The following is a 19012-nucleotide window of genomic DNA, read 5'->3' as shown; positions in this document are numbered from 1 at the left end:
TTTCTTTCCATATATATACATATATATATGTGTATATATATGTATATATATATATATATGTGTCTTGAAAGTCTCAGTTTTTCTTTAGATGTATCTATTTGAAAATTTAGAAAAATGCAAAAGACACATACCCTTGTAATTAAAAAATATTTAGAAAATTTTTTCATAGTGTAAGCTGGTTAATTAAAATAGCAATGCAGAAATATTATAACTGCAGTCCAAAAGTCCTCCTGACTTTGTGCAAGTAAAGGTTGATTTAAATGACCTGAGTATTGACTACACATAAACACATCAAAGGATTCTTAAAAGTTAGCTCTATGCTTCTGGATATACATTTCAGAGTTTGTGGCCCTTGGAGATCATGGGAATACTTTGAAAGAAATCAGAAACCAGCCTGGCTGGGAGGCTTTCAGAAGATTCTCTTCGCATTTAGAAAATTTAGAAAAGTCTCCAGGCATTTATAAAATTCCTTTGATATTATGATGTCTAATAAGACATTATGGGAGCTAAGACTATATATCCCCAATCCTAGCTCCTTGGTGGACATAATGAATAAGGTTTGCAGGAGGAAAAAAAGGCAAGATTTCACTCTGATTGCAATTTTAAGTACTATTTAAAATCTTCTACTTAATACCATAAGACCTCATATCACTGAAAATAATAGGGATGGGGATCAATGTTTTGAGAAAATCAGCCTGCCCCATGTATCATTCACCTTACCTCGGAAATACTTAGGTCTACATTTTTGACCGACTCTCTGTCAAATATCAAGCATCAGTAAATCACACAGTTGCCCAATATTACAATTGTGGTTACATAAAAAGGGAGAGGCAAGTTAAATACATAAAGGTAAAATGGGAACAGATGCTCAAGTAACTGTCTATTAGTGGATTTTTGAAAATCAGTTGTCATCTATAGCTTAAACTGCATTAATTTGCTCATCAGCCGTTTTGGCTGAAAAGCAACAATTTTATGCATTTATTAGTTTTTTTTTTGTTGCTGTTGACAAATTATCAAAACTTTAGTGACTTAAAACAATAAAAAAAAAAATAATTATCTTACCTCTTTGGAGGTCAGAAATCTGAAATGGGTCTCACTGGCTAAAAGCAAGATGTCAGAAGGATTGGGTTCCTTCTATAGAAGGTGTAGAAAATAATCAATTTCCTTGCATTTTTCAGCTTTTAGAGACCACCTGCTTTCCTTGACTCAAGACCTCTTCCTCCTCCTGCAATGCTAGCAGCACAGCATCTTTGTCTTTGACTCTAGCTCTTTAGCCTCATTCTTCCATTTACAAGAACCCTCATGGTTACATTGGGCCCAACAAGATAATCTAGGATAACTCTCCCCATCTCGGAGTCAGCTGATAAATAACCTTAGTTGTATCTGTAGCCTTCATCTATTAAATAAGATTATTTGGGATCTCAGCTCTCAGTACTTTTCCTCTAATGATTTCTGTAGATTTCTATTACCTTTACCACTGGGAACAGCAAAGGGGTAGTGTTGATTTTCCGTATAACCATTGCTACATTTCCTGGAGGGAGCATTTCTCTGAAACAGTAGAGCCCTAAGTGAAGCAAAAAGAAATCAGAATGCTATACAGAGGACATTAGGTTTAATAATGAGAAGCAGAATTCCTTTTTATATCCCTTAGGCATTACCTGGACCTACATTCTGGCTGTAGATGAAAGAGCACTGTATACTGATCAGTGGTCAAAGCATGTAGAACAGTAGGTAGGAGACCTCAGCTTTGTAGTGTTGTCTCCTAGCTGGCACAGCTATGGAATTTTCAATAGGTCATTTCATTGTTCCATCAGACCAGCTGCTTTGCATGATGTTAATAACATAAATCCAATGAGTGAGTCTTTTGTCTTACTTATTTGACATAAGACATATTTCAGTTCAGTTCACTCACTCAGTCGTGTCCGACACTTTGTGACCCCGTGGACTGCAGCACCCCAGGTTTCCCTGTCCATCACCAACTAATTTTCTTCATATGAGTTGCATGTTACTGAGGCCCAGTGATTACTCAGGTAGATACATGAATATGTGTATTAATCAATTTATATTGTCTCCTTTATACTGTTACTTTATATGAGGTTTCTGAGGAATGCTCAATTTCATAATTTTCCTGTGGTCCTTTTTTTTTCATATGTCAGATATCAGGCTCAGAGACATTGTCATGTATCTCAAATCAGAGTTAGTAAAGGGAAGAATACACTCTAGTCCTCATCTTCTAGCTGCAAGTCTAGTTCTCTGTGTGTGATACCAGGGTTGCTATCAGGAGAATGGATTAAATTATAACACTAAAAATAACTACTACTTATTAACATATTATGGGTTAATGTGCTTCCCTGGTGGCTCAGTCGGTAAAAAGTCTGTCTGCAATGCAAATGCGGGAGACCTGGGTTTGATCTCTGGGTTGGGAAGATCCCCTGGAGAAGGGAATGACAACCCACTCCAGTATTCTTGATTGGGGAAGTCCATGAACAGAAGAGTTGGTGGGCTACAGTCCATGGGGTCACAAAGAGTCAGACACAACTGAGTGACTAACACTTCACTTCATTGGTTAATGTAATAACACTTTGTATTTTCATATCCAAGATCATCCCCACACTTTTAAGTTAATTTTATACATTCCTTATCAAAGTATAAATGCAAATCTTCACTTTACATGATATACCTCAATGAGTATATTTGACATCACAAAGAGTGTGATGCAAATTTATAAAGAGAAGGAATACTATAGATGTATTCAGTTTAATAATATGATCTAATGCACATATGTAACTTTTTGACACTAATAAGTTATAAATTTTAAGGAAATAAAGCTATTTTATGAATACTATTTAAAAAGCTACAATGGAGTTGTATTAATAAATATCTGAGAAAGAATTCAAACTGTCAGAAATATATAGTATGAATTCACATGGAAGGAAAATTATTTTATTTTTTAGATATAAGTAAATAATGCTGGTAGTTCATCATTATAGAAAGGATAAATTTTCTTAAAGATACAAGGCAAAATTTTATACTATCATAGGGTTCAGTCACTCAGTCGTGTCTGACTGTTTGTGACCCCATGAATCACAGCACACCAGGCCTCACTGTCCATCACCAACTTCCAGAGTTCACTCAAACTGATGTCCGTCGAGTCGGTGATGCCATCCAGTCATCTCATCCTCTATTGTCCCCTTCTCCTCCTGCCCCCGATCCCTCCCAGCATCAGGGTCTTTTCCAATGAGTCAGCTCTTCACATGAGGTAGCCAAAGTATTGGAGTTTCAGCTTTAGCATCAGTCCTTCTAATGAACACCCAGGACTGATCTCCTTTAGGATGGACTGGTTGGATCTCCTTGCAGTCCAAGGGACTCTCAAGAGTCATAGGGTTAAGAATCAATAACTTAGCTATGGGATTTAAATCTTTGACTCCTTATTAGAATCACTTAGAATAAGATGTAAATAAAAGCTATCTAAAATATTTCACCATGCTCAGAGCATGGTGCTCTGATATTTAAATGGAAATCAATAGAAAGGTAATTGGTAAAGAGAAATATATATATATATATATATGTATATGTGTGTATATATATACACACAGACATAACTTTTTTAAGATCACAACAAAAATCTTTAAAGCTTAGCTATTGAAAGTTTTATAAGAGGAGAAAATAAAACCCTCTTTAGAAGATGACAGCTTAAAAGTTGTAATCACATGTAGCTTGACAAGACAGGCACATGTAATTATATATGTGTGTATATATATGCATTGAAACAAACCAATTTGAAACAAAACTGTATGTGAACTGTTTGATATTCAAAGCACAGTCCATATAAAAGCACTTTAGCAGAGATTAGAGTAGCAAACACCTTGCTGAGGAGACAGGCACTGATTTGGGGACTAGCCCTTAAAACAATTACTAATCTATCAGAATTTTGTACGTAGGATATAATCTCTGGTTTATCAGGATGAGTCTTGAGGCACTGCAGATTTATTGTTCTATTAGTAATAGTATTGAATAATGCTATTTTGTATTTTAACTTATATGGGGTCTAAATCTTGTGGTTCAAATCCAAAAAAAATGTTTCCAGAAAGAATTGTCACATTAGCTTTCTCATCTGAAAAAACAATTAATTGTCACAGATTAATTCATATACATATATGGATACATACATTCATTCTGTTATCCACTTTTGGCTTTGTTATCCATTTCATTAGTAAAGGCATCGTATGTGTTAAAAGCAAACCATTTTCCAAGAACTTTGAGGCATTTTCTCATTTATTTTCGTACAATTTATTGACGTAGATAAGGTAAATTTCATCATGTTAAAATGAGTAAAAACAGACTTTAGGAACATTAAGGTACGAAGCTTAAGGACGTGAAATTGAAGTGATCAAACAGACAAATACTTAGAACTTCTGGTGACATACCAGTGTTCTTGGCATTTCGGAGTCCTGCTCCATTTGCTTTCTGTCTGCTATGAGCGTGAACTTCACTTGGACCTTTTGTGTGGCTTTGTTCTTGACACAAAAATGTAGCAGCCCCAGGATTTGTCACTTGACGCAATAAACCAAAAGCATGATTCTATTACAAACCCTGTTTTAATTTCAAGAGAGAAAGTGGGCCACCAATAATATGATTACTGAAAACAATTTAAGTTTCTCTGTCTCTGTCTGCCCATTATTATGCTGTGTGTTGTGTCTAGGATATAAACCAACGGGAACTTACAAACGAATATCTGCGCTGAAAGCCATTTGGAATAGTTGTTTTCTGTGTTGTAAACCTACCACTGAGACACAGCTAAGGTCATTTGCTTCATTTAGCTATTGTTAGAGATGGCTTTTAAATGCAATCTTGTTTTATAATTGTATAAAATATTGAGATGAGACCAAAGTCATAGTAAATTTTCAAATTCCAGTGTCTTTGTTATCCATATCCTGCTAAACCTTACGATAATTTTGTTGATCATGCTTCAGTTTTCCACTGTTAACCTAATGAAAGCAAATATGTATATACATCTATTATATATTACCCCTTTCCTAGGTTCATGTTAGCATAAAATATTATAAAAATAGTGGCATAATATACACCTTTTTTCTTCATCCTGCTTTCTCACTTAGTATTCTTGTGATCTACTTTGCATAAAGTGTTCCGCATTCCTTTTACATCTGAATAATTTCCATTATGTAGATAAACCATATCTCATTTAACTAGTTTCCTGCTGGCAGACATTTAGATGTCTATGTTTCTAGAATGTTGCCATTATAAAAATGTTAATGAATATTTTACAAAATATAACTTTGTAAAAATTACTAGAAGTATTACTGCTGACTTAAAGGGTAAAATATTTATGGGATTTTGCTAAATGTTGGCAGGCAGATTTCTTTCTATAGGGTTGTACCATTTAACATTTCATAATCTTGGCAATGGAGTGCTATCAAACTCTTGGATCCTACCATTCTGATAGCAAAGACTTGGTATTCTAATGTATTCATAGTTAATTTTTCATATTTTATAAGGAAATTAACCATGTTTTCATATGGTTAAGAGCTATTTGTTTTTCTTTTGGAGCCGTTATCTGCAAATCTCTAGCCAATTCTCCAGGATAATTGTTGGCTCACTTAGTTTCTATTTTTAGAAGATATGTATGTATTAAATGGGAATATAAATCAGGAATGTTGTTTTCCCAATTAGTCATTTAAAAATTTTATTCATGGTGGTTTGATTTGTCATATATAGTGGTTTGATTTTGTCTTATTCTTCATATAGTCAGAAGTTAAATGTGTCAGCATTTACTTTCTTGTAATGATTTGTAATCATACATTTGTGATCACTTTCTGATTTGTAATAATAGTTAAAGTTTTTGTCAGTTCTGAAGCATAGTTATTTACTCAAATACTACTACTTGTATATTTCCTTTTTTTATGTTTAAATTTCTTATACATTTGACTATGTCTTATGTGATGCTTCGTATAACTACTTTCATTTTTCATGACTAGTCCTTCCCAAACTTTCTATTAAAAATGAAGCATATTTTCCAACTTAAGATGATACCCTTGTGTATCAAATTACTGAATTTTCATTTTTGTTTTAATTTCAGGTTTTCTATTCTTAACAACAACTTATCTGATAATTTATATAACAGACTCCTTGAATGGCAGAGCTGTGCCCTCACTTCCCTCTATCTTCTTATTTTGTTAGTGTTTTCCTGGCTAGTCTTGCTTTTCACTTTTACTTTTTCAAATGTGATAGTTTATCATCTTGTCCAGCTAAAAAAAGAACAAACACAATCAATGCCATCTTTATTGAGATTGCCATTGTTACATCTTTAAGTTGTTTGCTCTTCCCTTGCAAGAACTTGGAATCCATTTCCATTTTTTTCACCTCTCTCTTCAAGTGTTTTATAGTTTTCTTATACAAGTTTGGCAGCTCTTTTGCTAAGTTTACCTATATGTGTTTGTTTTCTTTTTCTTTCTCCTTTTATGTCTTCTACTTCTTTCTCCTCCTCCTTCTTCTTTGTGTTATATAAACATCTCTGTCCTTATGTTGATTAGAATTATTTTTAAAAGTGCAGAAAAATAGAATTATCCTGATAGTTCTTTAAAAAACTATTAAATAACTTAAAATTTGAACTATATTGCTATTTATATTTGTTTATATTTTGAACTATATTGCTATTTATATTTGTTTATATTGCTATTTATATATTTATTTATATTTGCTATTTTTATAAAAATAGCAAAAGTATATGTCTAATTCTTATAACCCACTGGGAATATACATTCCTACCAAAAAGATTCAATCAGTAGAGTATAAAGAAGGAAAGTTGTAAAGAATACTATAAATTGTGATATTACATTGTTTATGTGTTTGTATTAAAATCTGCAAACATCTTAGCAAATAAGGAGCCTTTGGAGAAACGGTTATAAAGTCCTTTGCACTTTTCTCACTTTTTGGGAGATTATGCCCTTGAAGCACTATGAAGAGACATTTATAATTTCATAAAGACTTTAAATTTATTTTAATGGTTTTCCTAATGTTTTAACTAAATATAAAACAAAAGACCATAAGGACCTAGTTGTCTTATTTTTATATAGACATTTCTTCCTGGGTACTCTTTCAAAATTCTTCACGTCTATCTAAACTGAGTAAGTGAAAATGTATAGCTTTGATGTCTGTGTTCTCAGTGGCTCAGTCTCCGTGGATGTTGAGACGCTCTGGACTATAGCTCCCCCACCAGGCTCCTCTGTCCTTGGAATTTTCCAGGCTAAGATTCTGAACTGGGTTGTCATTTCCTTCTCCAGTAACTTTGATAGCCTCCTTAAAAAAAAAAAAAAAAAAGTAATCAGTCTTATAGATTTTAAATATAGAGTGATACTTCTTATCCTTTATAAACAAATAGTAAAAGAGCTCTTGTTACAACCAGAACAGTTTCAAGAGGATTTCAGTCTACATAGCTAGCTCTAAAACCATAGCTTCTAATATGTTTAGCCCTTGTAGGAACTCAGTTTTGGTAAGTACAAATTTCCTGGCAATGTATCTAAAATTAGCCTTTTCTAGAACTCTTCTTACACCTACAAATGACTGTGTTCTCTCATGTTTAATACATAAAATAAATCTGCATAAGAAGTGAGTTGTTTTATCATTGTATGATGTAAGTGTGATTTTTTAAATCTAGAACAGATTAGATTACAAGCAAAATGTCTCTGGACTGTATAATTTATGTAGTTTTTTTAAAAGAAAAACCTCCTTCATAATTATATCATTAAAAGGAACATAGGATATATTAAAATTCAGCTTTACATGAGGAACTGATCATACATTTTATCATTTCCTGTTTTCAGTGTAAGGTTTTGCAAGAAATGGAATAATTCTTTGTAGTAGAAGTCAGAACCACAGTGACAACTATAAATATTTCAGTTGCTATTAATGGAGAAATCCATTGATAGATTACAATGTAGGAAAATCACAGTAGTTATTTTGTTATCTTCCGTTTCATTTCAGAATATTTAACTAACATAATATGAATCTCATATTTAAATGTGAAGGAATAAGGACAATGTTGGTTATTTTTTATCACTGTAAATGCAGTGCCTGATGCAGTGCCTGGCATGTTATATGTGTTCAAATATATTTTGGACTAAGTAAATGGCCATGGTTGTCAAGCTCTTACTATCCAAAAGAATTATTTTACTCATCTTATGGGAGGATAGGAAGTGTATTTACATATTCAAGAACAAGACACTAGTAAAAGCTAGATTGTAATTGCTAGTATAATCTCAAGTACTTTCTTTATATAGGATGTAGGTCTTAAACCAGCAGTCCCCAAACTTTTTTTGGCACCAGGGACCAATTTGATGGAAGACAGTTTTTCCACAGGCTGGGGTGGGAAGGATGGTTTCAGGATGAGTTAAGTGCATTTCATTTATTGTGCGCTTCATTTCTAATCTAATACTGCTTCTAATCTGATAAGAGATACTGGTCTGGTCTGGGAGGTTGTGGACCCCTGCCTTAAAGAAGGAAATATTTAAATGGACATAAGGAGTTAAATATTTATTCTTAAATAATGAGGATTTTATTCAAAATGCTCAGGATTGAAATAATATTTTTCTTTCTTATTGGAGGCTAATTACTTTATTGTATTGGTTTTGCCATACATCAACATGAATCCGTCATGGGTGTACATGTGTTCCCCATTCTGAACCCCTCTTCCACCTCCCTCCCCATACCATCCCTCTGGGTCATCCCAGTGCACCAGCCCCAAGCATCCTGTATCCTGCATCGAACCTGGACTGGCAATTCGTTTCTTATATGATATTGTACACTGTCAATGCCATTTTCCCAAATCATCCCACCCTCTCCCTCTTTCACAGAGTCCAAAAGACTGTTCTATACATCTGTGCCTCTTTTGCTGTCTTGCATAGATAGGGTTATCATTACCATCTTTCTAAATTCCATATATATGCATTAGTATACTGTATTGGTGTTAATTATTAATTAAAATATTTTTGGAGTATAGTTGATTTGCAATATTTTATGTTTTAGATGTACAGCATAGTGATTCAGCATTTTACAGATTATAGTCCATTAAAAGTTACAAGTATGTTGTTCTTGTTGCCTCAAATATCTGTCCTTCCTCTGTGAATTTATCAAATAAATGTCAATTTCTCAAAACTTAATGCTTAGTATTTTTCAAATTGAAGTGCACCATATGCACTGATTTTCTTAACTGTAAATGTATCTTATGCAGAGTTTTTATCTTAGTTATGCTGTGCCTTTTTTTTGATTCTGTAAGTAAATAATAATAACTTGCTGTTGCTATACAACATAGTTATAATTAAAAACTGCTAGAATACACTAAAACAAAAATCTTTGCAGAACATTTTGTTTCAATAACTATTCTGTAAATATATATCAAGTATCAGTATCTCTAAACCTTGTATTTACAGCCAAAATTAATTAGGCAATTTTCCATATAAAATGTGCATTTTTATTATAGTACTATAGTTTATAGACTTTCTTAGCTAAAAGTTTATAATAAACTATATTCTTTTCATTCATTAAAAATTGTTACATGATATTGGCTATAATTTCTTGTGTTATACAATATATCTCTGTTGCTTATATATTTTATACATAGTAGTTTATAGCTCTTATTCTCATAGCATTAATTTGACTGTACTTCATTCTATTTTCCTTTTGGTAAACACTGTTTTGCTTTCTATATATGTGAGTCTTTTTCTATTTTGCAAATATATTCATTTAAATTAAGAGGAACCAGAGATCAGATTGTTAACATTCATTAGATCATAGAAAAAGCAATAGAATTTCAGAAAAAACATCTACTTCTGCTTCATTGACTATGCTAAAGCCTTTGACTCTGTGAATCACAACAAACTGTGGAAAATTTGTAAAGAAATGGGAATACCAGATTGCTTGCCTCCTGAGAAGCTTGTATGCAGGTCAAGAAACAATAGTTGCAACGGGTCATGGAACAATGGACTGATTCAAAATTGGGAAAGGAGTCGGTCAAGGCTATATATTCTCACTCTGCTTATTTAACTTCTATTCAGAGTAAATCATGTGAAATACCAGGCTGGATGAATCACAAGCTGGAATCAAGACTTCTGGGGGAAATATCAACAATCTCAGATATATAGACGATACCACCATAATGGCAGGAAGCAAAGAAGAACTAAAGAGCTTCTTGTTGAAGGTGAAATAGGAGAGTGAAAAAGCTGCCTTAAAACTCAACATTCAAAAAACTAAGATCATGGCATCCAGTCCCATAGCTTCATGGCATATAGATGGGTAAAAAGTGGAAATAGTGACAGAATTTATTTTCCTCTCTGTGGACAGTGACTGCAACCATGAAGTTAAAAGGTGCTTGCTTCTTAGAATAAAAGTTATGACAAACCTAGATAGCATATTAAAAAGTTGAGACATCACTTTGCTGACAAAAGTGTAGTCAAAGCTATGGTTTTTCCAGTAGTCATGTATCGATGTGAAAGTTCAACTATAAAGAAGGCTGAGTTCCAAATAATTTCTGCTTTTGAACTGTGGTGTTGGAGAAGACTCTTGAGAATCCTTTGAACAACAAGGAGATCAAACCAGTCAATCCTAAAGGAAATCAACCTTGAATATTCATTGGAAGGACTGATGTTGAAATGCCAATATTCTGGCCTCCTGATGTGAAAATCCGACTCATTGGAAAAGACCCTGATGCTGGGAAAGGTTGAAGGCAGGAGGGAAGGGATCAACAGAGGATGAGACAGTTGATGGCATAACTGACTCAATGGACATGAACTTGAGCAAACTCTGGGAGACAATGAAGGGCAGAGAAACCTGGCATGCTGTAGTTAATGGGGGTCACAAAGAGTAGGACATTACTGAGTGACTAAACAACAAAAACATATTATTATTTTTTAGATTCTACACATTTTTAGATTTAGTTTCTTTCTCTCTCTCTGATTTATTTCACTAAGCCTAATACTCTCTAGATCCATCCACACTGTTCCAAATTAATAATTTCATTCTTTCTTTGTGGCTGACTCATATTCCACTGCATATATAAACCACTTCTTTGCCTATTTATCTGTTAATGGACCATTGGGTCGCTTCAATACATGGGCTATTACAAATAACGCAGCTACGGACATTAGGGTGCATATATCATTTTGATATGTGGTCTTACGCCATTTTTGATTGGAATATTTATTTTTTAACTTTTTGTTTGGTATTGAGGTATAGCTGATTAACAAACAATGTTGTGATGGTTTCAGGTGAACAACAAAGAGACCTATCCATACATATACATGTATCCATTCTCCTCGGACTCCCCCCACCCAGACTGCCACAAAACATTGAGCAGAGTTCCATGACTCAGTAGGTCCTTGTCAGTTATCCACTTCAAATACAGCAGTGTGTACATGTCCATCCCAAACTCCCTAACTATCCTTCTTCCCCATCCTTCCCACCAGCAACTATAAGCTCGTTCACAAAGTCTGTGAATCTGTTTTTGTACATTTGTAACCTTTCTTTGTAGATGCCACATGTGAGAGATGTCATACAATATTTCCCCTCCTTTGTCTGACTTATTTCCTTCAGTATGAGACTCTCTAGGTTCATCCATGTTGCTGCAGCTGACATTATGTCATTCGTTTTAATGGCTGAATATTCTTCCCTTGAATATATGCACCACATGTCTTTGTCTATCCCTCTGTTAATGGACATTTAGTTTGCTTTCAAGTCTTCACTGTTGTAAATAGTGCTTCAGTGAAGATTGGGGTCCATGTGTCTTTTGGATCATGTTTTTCTCCAGATGATATGCCCAGGAGTGGGACCACAGGGTCAGAAGGTAGCTCTATTTGGTGTTTTGTAAGGAACCCTAATACTGGTCTCATAGTCACTGTACCAATTTACACTCCCATCAACAGTGTAGGAAGGTTCCCTTCTCACTGCACCCTATCCAGCATTTGTTTTTTGTGGATTTTTTGATGATAGTCATTCTGGCTAGTGTGAGGTGCTACCTCATTGTAATTTTGATTTGCATTTCTCTAAAAATAGTGTTGTCGAACATCTTTTCATGTGCCTATTGGCCATCTGTATGCCTTCTTTGGAGAATGTCTGTTGAGTCCATCTGCCCATTTTTGGAGTGTGTTGTTTGTTGGATGCTGTTAAACATCATGAGCTATTTGTAAATTTTAGAAACTAATCCCTTGTCAGTCACATCATTTGCAAATATATTCTCCCAGTCTGTGGGTTGTCTTTTCATTTTGTTTGTTTCCTTTGCTATGTGAAAGCTTTTGAGTTTAAGTAGGTCCCATTTGTTTATTTTGGTATTATTTCCATTATTCTGGGAGATAGATCAAAAAAGATACTGCTGCAATTTATGTCACAGTATGTTCTGCCTGTGTTTTCTTCTAGCAGTTTTGCAGTGTCTGATCTCACATTGAGGTCTTTAACGGGATGTTTATTTTTTGATATTAGTATCATATAGTAGTATGAGCTATCCATATGTTTTGGACATGAATCTGTTACATCATTTATAAATATTATCTCCCATTCCATATGTTTTTCATTTTGCTGATGGCTTTCTTAGCTGTGTAAAGTTAAACTTGGAAGTTTACATAGGTCTCATTTTCTAACTTCTGTTTTCACATCTTTTGTCCTAGGAGAAAAAATTTTAAAAAGCTACAGTTTATGTCCAAGAGTGATCATCTATAAACTTGTCTAAAGATTTTTGTGACCTCAGGTCAATCATTTAGGTTGTTGATACATTTTATTTGTATATGGTATAAGGAAATGTTCTAATTTCATTGATTAATATATAGCTGTCCAGTTTTCCTGGCACCATTTGTTAAAGAGGCTCTCAGTTCTCCATTATATATTGTCTCCTTTGCTGTAGACTAATTTTCCATAGATTCACGGGTTTATTTTTGGGTTCTGTATTCTGTTCCCTTATCTATGTGTCTGATTTTGCATCAGGATCATGCTGTTTTGATTACTGTAGTTTTGTAGCGTAGTCTGAAGTCTGGGAGAGTGAAACCTCCAGCTTTGTTTTCTGGGGGGATGGTCAAGATTTCTTTGGCAATTCAGAGTCTTTTATGGTTCCATAAGAAGTTGTGGATTAATGGTTCTGGTTCTGTGAAAAATGTCATGGATATTCTGATAGGGATTGTATTAAATCTATAGATTGCTTTGGATAGCATGATTACTTTGGATCCCATTTCTTTGTATCATCTTCAGTTTCCTACATCACTGTATTATAGTTTTCAGAGCATAAGTTTTTCACCTCTTTGGTTAAGTTTATTCCTAGGTATTGTAGTCTTTTCAGTGTGATTTTAAAAAATTTTTTTTTTTTATTTTCTCATTTTGATAGTTAATTGTTACAGTGTATAAATAAGTTTCTGTCTGTTATTCTTGTATATAGCAAATTTATTGAATTCATTTATCAGTTCTAGTAGTTTTGGCCTGGAGATGTTAGGGTTTTCTCCATAAACTATCACGTCATCTCCAAATAGTGACAGCTTTACCTCTTCTCTTCTAATTTGTTTGCCTTTATTTTTGTCTGATTGCTGTGGCTAAGACTTCCAATACTATGTTAAATGAAAGTGACAAGAGTGAGCATTGTTGTCTTTTTCCTAAATTTAGTGGAAGGCTTTCAGCTTTTCATCACTAAGTATTCGTGTTGGTTCTAGATTTGTTATAAATGGGATTTATTATGTTGAGATATGTTTTTTCCTTATACACTTTTACTGGTTTTTAACATGGATGGATGTTGAACTTTGTCAAAGGCTTTTTCTGAGACTATTGAAAACTTCGTAATTTTTACCCTTTTCCTTTTGTTCATGTGGTATTTCACATTAATTGACTTGCAAATGTTATATCATCCTTGTGACCTTGGAATAAATCTAACTCGATTGTAGTTTATGACCCTTTTTACATTGTGGAATTCAGTTTACTAATATATTATTCTGAATTTCTACATCTATGTTCATCAAACACATACATCTTTATCTGTAGCACATTTATCTTTTTCCGCTTTGACTCCATCCATGTATCTTTATCCACAAAAGCCAACTCCTATCACGTCCTTTGTTCTCAATTACTTGGTGTACTTTCCTCTCTCCTACACTCTTCCTCTCATAAATGCTTCATCTTGACCTTGGCATTAACATCACTCTCCAGCAATTCAAAATAACAAAGTTGATATCTAGCTTCATTCATATTTTCTTTTATCCTATTGAGAGAATGTTTTCACAAGTGTGTGTGTGTGTGTATGTATGTATGTGTGTGTGTGTACATCTTCATGTCAAAATTTAGAGTTTGTATGGTCAAAGGTATAGATTTTTCCAGTAGTGATGTAAGGATATGAGAGTTGTACCATGAAGAAAGCTGAGCATTGAAGAACTGATGCTTTCAAATTGTGGTCCTGGAGAAGCCTCTTGAGAGTCCCTTGGACAGCAAGGAGATTAAATCAGTCAATCTTCTAGGAAATCAACCCAGAATATTCATTGGAAGGACTGATTCTGAAGCTGAAGCTTCAATACTTTGACCACATGATGCAAACAACCGACTCTTTAGAAAAGACTGATGCTGGGAAGGATTGACAGCAGGAGAAGAAGGGCGTGACAAAGGATGAGATATTTGGATGGCATCACTGACTCAATGAACATGAGTCTGAGCAAACTCTGGGAGATGGTGAAGGACAGGGAAGCCTGGTTTGCTGCAGTCCATGGGGTCACAAATAGTCAGACATAACTTAGCAAGTGAACAACAGTAACAGAGGCTCTCAAAACTTTTTTTTCCTTCTGTTTGAAAATAGCAAATATTGACTGAAATAATCCAAAATCAAAGAATCAAATTAGATTTGTAGTGTAGTAATTAGTAATATACAAATTAGTGATATACAAATTAGTGATATACAAAAAGTATATCACTAAAAATGCAAATATATGTGGAGAGAGAAAAGCTTTGCATTGATTTTTTGTTGTTTTTTTGCAGTTGTCTGAAATTAACAAACCTTAACATTTTAAAACACACTGAGATATGGAAAAACTTGTATTAAAATCAAAACAAAATAAGCAAGCAAACAGTTAAATTGGACAGATACCATACATTAGCAGCAACAGTAAAAAGACTGAGCATGCCAACTTATACATCACACTTTCTTCATCTTTCCTGTCATTTATCAACACAAGTTGAAAGCACTGGTTACTGGACATTTGTTTCTTATTAATATTTTGAATATATTGTTAAGGCTAAGATATGATAAACAAAAATTTAAAGCTTGAGATTCATGAGATAATTCAAGATATTCTTGATAGTTCAGATGTTGAAATGACTAAAATACACAACAAAGAACATTCATATACTGATGGAACATAAATTTCTTATAAGCCTTTTTAAAATGGTCAGCCTTTTAGCTCACTTTCCCTTTACTTTTAAAGTGTATATTTACCTTGTTAAACACTGTGTCGGCAAATGGTATTTACTAATATGAGTCACTCTGTGGACCTAAAGGTTGAACCTGATCGATGGTCCATCTGTAAACAAGACAAGGCTATCAGTAATCTTACGACATGGATGTCTATATTGGCTTCTTGTAATGCAGCCAGATGTACAGCCTACTAATGGAGAAGGAGGGCATACATTATTGGTTAATGTTAGTGTTTGTGAATTATTCAATTTAGAACCGTATACTGTAATCATAAGACACTGAGATTAGATGCTGCCTCTGCAGGTTCCGATTAGAGGAAACATCATAGCATTTAACTTATTTTGCCTTCTGCAGTTACTTATTAGTTTGGTCTGCAGTCTGTCTTTTGAACTGCTTTTAACATCCACCTGCTTCCTGAAGACTACTCGAGCTAAGGTGCTTTCCAAATCATGAATTGCCTTTTGATCTATAGCCCCATGTGCCGGGAATGTTTGTTTACATGCCAAACAAACTTCCTTGAGATATTAACAATGAAAACTCAGCCTCTATCCTAGCTGTCAGAGTGAAGCTGTGGGGTGGAGCGGGGTAGCGGGTGAGAACACAATTTGGAAGAAAAGGAACAGGAATAAATTAATACATCTTTGTCTTTTCCCTCTTTGACTCCATCCATGTATCCTAATCCACAAAAGCCAACTCATACTGTTTCTTTTGTTCACGATTACTTAGTGTCCTTTCCTCTCTCCTACACTCTTCCTGTCATAAAATGCTTCAACTTGACCTAAGCATAAACATCTCATAAATCAGACCGGACTTAGCGACTAAGCATAAACATCATTCTCCAGCAATTCAGAAAACAAACTTGCTATATAGCTTTATTTATATTTCCTTTTATCCTATTGAGAGAAAGACATGTTTATTTTGGGAACTGTTGGTAAGGCCTAGGATTTCATACAGTTAATTCACTAGAATTTCATAACTGTGTGAAATCAGTTAATGGTATCACTGGCTCAGTGGACATGAGTTTGAGCAAGCTCCAGGAGATGGTGAAGGCCAGGGAAGCCTGGCGTGCTGCAGTCCATGAGGTTGCAAAGAGTCAGACACGACTGAGCCACTGAACAATAACAATTCACTAGAGGCCAAAAACCTTCTGTGAAATTTTAACACAAATACAATTATTCTGATAAATAAGCTATTGTTATGAGGAGATACCATGAAGCAAAGCATAGAATGGAATGTTGGGTTTTATTGCATTACTTTTGATTAAAATAAATCATCAAGTTTTTCTGTTAAAAAATAACTATTATTCAAAGAATAATACTTTCTCTTGAGACAAGATTTCCAGAAAGGCTTCCTTCTTACCTATCTCATAGTGAAAACCTAGAAATGATCTTTTATTCTATTCTGAACTAACTCTTTATTGAATTTTATATATTAGTATGTATTGCTGTATTTACTGTGAACACCAGGATCTTAATACATACGTAAATGCAAACATTTGAATTTATCCTACCATTTTCACACACACACACACTCATGTACACATACATGTGTGTTATGTGTATGTGTGAGTAGCTTTTAAGTCTTTTGCAGTCTATACATCATATGTCTATTCTGGGGTATTCCTCATTGTACCTGATAAAGGAACAAAAATTTGTTGAATGGATATATACATTAATGTATCAATTATAGTCATTTCAGTAGAAACCTGGTTTAGTTATTTTAAAGTGGTCTTAGTCCTGACTGGGTATAATAAAAATGTTAGCTTATTTTGTCTTATAGGAGAATCAGAAGAAATGTATGTTTAACCAAATATAGAGCTTACATAATAGTTAGATGTTTTTTTAATTTTTTGTCATAGCCATTAACTAGCACAATTTTCTTCAAAATGACTTAAAGAGCAAAAAAAAAAAAATTCAGGTGCCTTTAATAAATATTTTACATGACTGTGTGAGTGAAGAAACATTAAGAGCACTGCTAATATTAGTCTTTTCTTTGAATGCTGTCAAAGATGATTTAACTTCAATTAATATTGCACTTTTGACTCAGGACTTGTCAAATATTTCATTTTATCATCTCTGAACTTGCCCCTAGACATAGATAGAAAAATAGACAGTAATAATCATTAAACATGAAAGGCAGCACATTTCCCTATAAAGAGCAAAGTGTCATAGGGGAAGGGTTAGGAGCAAGCACATAATGATAAATACATTGGCAGTTTGCTTTTAAGGAATCAACATTCTTCAGCATTTGCCAGCAGGAACCAGGCACTGTGACAGGAGAACAAAGTGGCAGATGGACCCTTCTTTCCTTTAATAAACCAGAATAGAACGAATGAAATAAAGAGGAAAATATGTTGAGTTAAAATCAGATACTTAACTTTAGAAATTAAATAGATCAGTTTAGCAATTACTGTTGTTGTTCAATTTCTCAGTTGTGTCCGAATCTTTGCAACCCCATGGACTGCAGCATGCCAGGCTTGCCTGTCCTTCACTGTCTCCTGGAGTTTGCTCAAACTCATATCCACTGAAACAGTGATGCCATCCAACCATCTCATCCTTTGTCGTCTCCTTCTCCTCCTGCTTTCCATTTTTTCAGCCATCAGGATCTTTTCCAATGAGCTGGCTTTTCACATCAGGTTGCCAAAATATTGGAGCTTCAGCATCAGTGTCCAGTAAATATTCAGGGTTGATTTCCTTTAGAATTGACTGGTTTGATCTCTTTGCAGTCGAAGGGAGTCTCAAAAGTCTTCTCCAATACCATAGTTGGAAAGCATCAGTTCTACAGCGCCCAACCCTCACATCCATACATGACTACTGGAAAAACCATAGCTTTGACTAGACAGAGGTTTGTCAGCAAAGTAATGTCTCTGGTTTTTAAAGCGCTGTCATGGTTTTTCATAGCTTTTCTTCCAAGGAGCAAGCATCGTAATTTCATGGCTACAGTCACCATCTGCAGTGATTTTGGAGCCCAAGAAAATAAAGTCTCTCATGTCTCCACTGTTTCCCCATCTATTTGCAATGAAGTGATGGGACTGGATGCTGTGCTCTTAGTTTTTTGAATGTTGAGCTTTATGCCAGCTTTTTCACTCTCCTGTTTCACCTTCAACAATAGGCTCTTTAGTTCCTCTTCAGTTTCTACCATAAGGGGGGTGTCATCTGCATATCTGAGGTTATTGATAGCAATTAGGAAAAAGGATATTTATAAAGGCAAACACACTTCCTTAGGGAACCTTCAAGTGGGCATCAGAACCCTAAGGATTTCCTTGTGCAAGACCGTGACAATTAAAATCAGTTTTAGTACTTTTTGTCCCAGAATACCATTTTGTCCATACCATTTCTGTCCTTTATTGTGCCCATCTTCCCATGAAAATTTCCACTGAAGAGACCTCTAGTCTTTCCCAGTCTATTGTTTGGATCTAACAGAAGCAGAAGATATTAAGAAGAAGTGGTAAGAATACACAGAAGAACTATACAAAAAAGATCTTCATGACCCAGATAATCACGATGGTGTGATCAGTCACCTAGAGCCAGACATCCTGGAATGTGAAGTCAAGTGAGCCTTAGGAGGCATCAG

General features: G+C 34.4%; 1 long non-coding RNA gene across 10 annotated transcripts in view; it reads left to right on the top strand.

Moving 5' to 3' along the window:
• The window catches only part of LOC147370029 (uncharacterized), a 277352-nt gene that overhangs the window by 35573 nt on the left and 222767 nt on the right, over positions 1-19012 (top strand). Inside the window, exon 4 of one of the 10 annotated variants that reach the window (XR_015168323.1) lies at positions 1179-8529. The exons of the other annotated variants lie outside the window; for them this stretch is intronic. This is a non-coding gene — a long non-coding RNA (uncharacterized LOC147370029). Of the gene's footprint in view, positions 1-1178; positions 8530-19012 lie in introns of those variants that run through there. 10 annotated transcript variants of the gene reach the window in all.

This window comes from Bos grunniens, chromosome 7, assembly GCF_055505025.1.
Source record: "Bos grunniens cultivar Pamir isolate PY7600 chromosome 7, Bosgru_T2T1.0, whole genome shotgun sequence".
NCBI lineage: Eukaryota > Metazoa > Chordata > Mammalia > Artiodactyla > Bovidae > Bos > Bos grunniens.
Note: the sequence above shows the minus strand (reverse complement) of the source record. Positions and strands in the feature narration are given on the sequence as shown.